General features: G+C 40.5%; 1 long non-coding RNA gene across 1 annotated transcript; it reads left to right on the plus strand.

Moving 5' to 3' along the window:
- The first annotated feature begins 1,776 nt into the window (after positions 1 to 1,776).
- On the plus strand, positions 1,777 to 4,089 carry LOC142098668 (uncharacterized). The gene is made up of 3 exons (XR_012678385.1): positions 1,777 to 1,934; positions 2,359 to 2,444; positions 3,344 to 4,089. It is a non-coding gene; the product is annotated as an uncharacterized LOC142098668 (long non-coding RNA).
- The last annotated feature ends 202 nt before the right edge of the window (positions 4,090 to 4,291 follow it).

Consider the following 4,291-nt stretch of genomic DNA (forward strand, 5'->3'; position numbering starts at 1 on the left):
AATTTGTTGTACATAGATCTACACTGCTTTCAGAACAGCCCAGATTACTTGTTAGTAGCATGCGGCTGCCATATTTCTGTGAAAAGCTCTTCCACATCCTTAGCCACTAACTGTAAGGGGACACCATCATGAAATAATGTAATATTTTAATTTGTATTTACCTAACCTCTAGAATTGTGTTGTAGATAAAATGTTGTAACTATTTTCTAGTTGCAGCAGGAAGCTTTTTTTTAATTGCTATAACTCTATTCATTGTTATATCTGTTAGTCATTTTATGTTCAATTTGTTTTCCTCTTAATTGCACAGTGCTACAGAATGTGTGGCACTATATAATTCAAGGAATAATCATACCACGTTAATTCTTGTGGGATTTAGTTTCACTTGAAGAATTTCTGTTGTGCTCACTGCCAATATAGTAAGTAGATGTTATTTCTTCAGCGATCTAGAGTTATAGAAACAATGATACATTTAAAGCAGTGTCAAGGAAGCTCTTCTAATTAACAAACTAAATATTCAGCATCACTTATATCTAGCTTATTTATTTTATGATGTGAAATTCAAATGATCCAGCAGTGCTACCACTCTAGGGAATGGTAGAAAGGGATGATTTGGGATAGGCTTTGTGTGATATCCAGAAAACAGCTGGGCATTAGGACCCAGTGGGAAAGGACTGTCTTACAGCATGATACAGGAAAGACTTTAGGACTCAGCATAAATCCAGTCTGTGAGGGCTGCTGGAAAGTTCTGTGTTGCGTGTGACAGGGAGGAAAGATATACTGTGGAGACTGTGATTCAGCAAGGAAGCAGAGTAACAGAGAGAGGGCTGAGGAGCCTTGTGAAACATGAAAATAGAGGATAACAGATGGAGAAAAAGACAGCTTATGAACTAGAAGCAGTGACCAGGAGAACTGATAGAGGGACAGAGGAGCAGTAGTGTAACAAAGGTGGTGAGACACAGTGAGAGAGAAATCTGAGACAGACATTAAAAAGTATGAGATAGATATCATTATAAAGAGAAACTGATAAAGAGATAGAGGTAACAGAAGAGGATGAGACAGTGAGATATATTTACTTGTGACAAGTACTCTGAAAAGAAAACAACAAATAGTTTCACATATTTATCAGAATATCAGTATTATTTATTCCTCTAAAAGAAATGGCTGAAAGTTATGTTTAATCACCAGATAAGTGTGGTGTGTGTCCAGTGACAAGTCTTTTACCTCAGTCACGCAGAACCTCCATTATAACTGTAACTAACAGTCACCTCAGAGACATCCTCCATCTTGTGGTTGTCACCTCAGAGACATCCTCCATCTTGTGGTTGTCACCTCAGAGACATCCTTCATAGTGTGGTTAGCATCCATATGGCCTAGCTACGTTTATTTTCATATAGACAACTGATTGCTAATAGAGAAAGGATAAGAGTAATCAAATTGACCTTCGTCTCTCTCTCTGTCTGTCTGTCTGTCTGTGTGTGTGTCTGTATGTTAGGGAATTTAGACTATAAGCTCCAATGGGGCAGGGACTGATGTGAGTGAGTTCTCTGTACAGCGCTGTGTAATTAGTGGCACTATATAAAAAACTGTGATGATGATTGTTTTATCTGATATGCTGTATGCAGAACGTTAAAAATTTCTTTAAATCTGCAGTGCTATTTCCATAACTGTTGCCAAAACACTCAAAGGTAGTGCCTATTGTGTTATATTAAGAGTAAATTATTTGTGAGTAGCATTGCTTATAACTAGAAAATTGTAATTATATGGTATTTGTTGCTAATCATTATTTGCCCAAAAACATTTTAGTAGTATATTGTTCTCAAATAATAAATTTGACATTACTTCATTTTTTTACGGTGTCCTACTTGAATTGGAGACCCGAGTGTTCTCTGTCCCACTGCCGTGTCATGATTCAAAGAAGAGCATCCAGAGACCAGGTACGATCCACAACACTCTCACAACGCCTACCTATAGGAGTGTTACACTTGATCCACTTTTAATAGACTGTATGAAAAACAGGCTAGGATCTTCAAACTCCATTGTTCTTAATGTTGGAACAAGTGAAGATTTTAGCGGATACCAAATAAAAGAAGAAAAAATAATGTACTGTGCTTCCCTTGTTTGATGAACCTATTGCTTTTCAGTGGTTTCTGTACAGCTGTATAGATATAGATATCTAGTTAGAGTCCGTTAAGATTATATGATAAATCCAGGCAAGTCTGCACAAAGTGCCATACTTGGTTAATATCCCCAGCTATATTTTTATCTTTCCTCGCTTAGTCTAGTTCAGTAATCATCATTGATAAATGGTTTCATCGCTCACCATGTGTGCTGAAAAATATCTCTATTTTCTTCTTTTAGGTTGGTCCTGCATTGACTTTAATCCAAGAAGAGAGAACTGCAACAATATGCAAACCTACGTCTATAAGCACAGCAGTAGGAAAAATGTAAGTACCATTCATCTTTGTACATATTACAAAATGTTACTTTATGTATTGTTATAGCTACCAGTGCGGCATAAACTCATAGAACAGGTAGACGAGGTCTTCTCCTTTAGCAGCCGCCTTTCCCGTAGAGACTGGTTATGCTCACAGGTACTCAGATGCCCACGGGTCTTATGCTCAGAGTAGTATGTGTTTATGCTTACACGGTAGCGCACAGGAGGTTGCACACGGAGTAGCGACAGGCCAGATGTCAGCGGACTGGGCAGGACACCAGAGGATATGTCAGGTATAGGCAGAAAGGTCAAGCTCACAGGCACAGGTTCCAGGGACAGGCGTAAGATCAGGGTCACTAACATAGGTTCAGAATCCGGGTTCAGGCAATAGATCAGGGTCTGAAGCACAGGTTCAGAGTCCAGGAACAGGCAAAGGTCATACACGGGTAATCAATCTCAGGTTAAACACCAAACACAGGCACAAATAGCAGGCAGCAGTACTGGAACAGGACGTTATAACCGACAGTGAGGCTCAGATCTCACTGCCTTAAATAGTACTAAGAGCCAATCAGGACAGAGGAGGACAGGGCTGACAACCAGCCTCAGGAGGCAGCTAATTCATTACTAGCTAGAACTAGCATAGGTAATAACATAACCGGGAAGCATGTATAAAAAGATAAGTGAACCAGTTTAAATCATATGAGAGCTCCCCCTGGTGTTGGAGGATGTCCCTACACCCTCTAACATCTATGCCACAAGGATAATAACAGAGCACAGAAACTAAAGCACACGCCCAGCTGCTAGTTCACGCCAGAATGTGGCATACAGCCGCGGCTCGTGACATGTATAACTTGTTCACTTATAGTATTCTGGTCACTGAGCTTAGTATATTTTTTATTTTTGTGTTAGAATGCAAACTGCAGAACACGTCGCCCCCTATCTACATAATGTTGCTACTGAAACAGGAGACCTGCCGGACTTGCAGCATATGGTTAAGATACCTGACTCTGAGGACTACAAAGATCACAATGGAATACCATCATCTTCTGGTCCTGTGGAAGACCACCAAAGGGAAGCTTGGACTGTTTGCAACAGTGACACTACATCTCAAGCGGTTAAAACAACTGGAAGTGCCCTTGTTAATTTCACATTACACAGTGGGCTTAGTGATCAGTTATCAGTTACGTGTCCACTCTATAATTCAGACAATGGCATATCTACACCAGTACCAGAGGCCAGTGAAGTGTCAGTAGTGGAGGTTAGAAAGACACCATCTACATCAGAAACGTCCACTGAAAATAAAGAAACCCAGCTTTGTCCAAACGTAAGTGAGAGAGACCCAAAATCACAGACAGAGAGTCAAAGACAGCTTGTTGATAAGAGACCTTTTGTCGACATCAAAGGAGTTAACCAAGAACATCTCTGGAGTGAAAGATGTCGTTCAATGAGCGAGAGAGAGAGAGAGACACAGGCCAAGCAGCAGTAACGGTGAGCAACATTCAAACAACTTGGAAAGATCCAAGCACAATCGTTCTAAACCATCTTATAGAAGTGGATATGTGATACCACAACCAAACCCTGAGTATCCCTGGAGTGTATATAGGTGTACACATGGCTATGTTTAGCTACTTGCCTGGTTGGCTGTGGTTACATCTGTTAGTTGTTGTGTTTATTAAGAAATAAAAAAAGAAAAATAATAATTTCTGTGTCACAGTCACAAAGATTCTCGACCCAGAATTCTGCCAATAGTTGTCACTACACCCAAGGCGCGGAGTCTAACGCAGCGGCTGGTCTTCTGCAGGGACCCCCGCAAGAGGGTATGGGTTTTAGCGGCGCAACTGCGCAGGTCGAGGTCCT

This window comes from Mixophyes fleayi, chromosome 7 (assembly GCF_038048845.1).
Source record: "Mixophyes fleayi isolate aMixFle1 chromosome 7, aMixFle1.hap1, whole genome shotgun sequence".
NCBI classification, from domain to species: Eukaryota; Metazoa; Chordata; class Amphibia; order Anura; family Limnodynastidae; genus Mixophyes; species Mixophyes fleayi.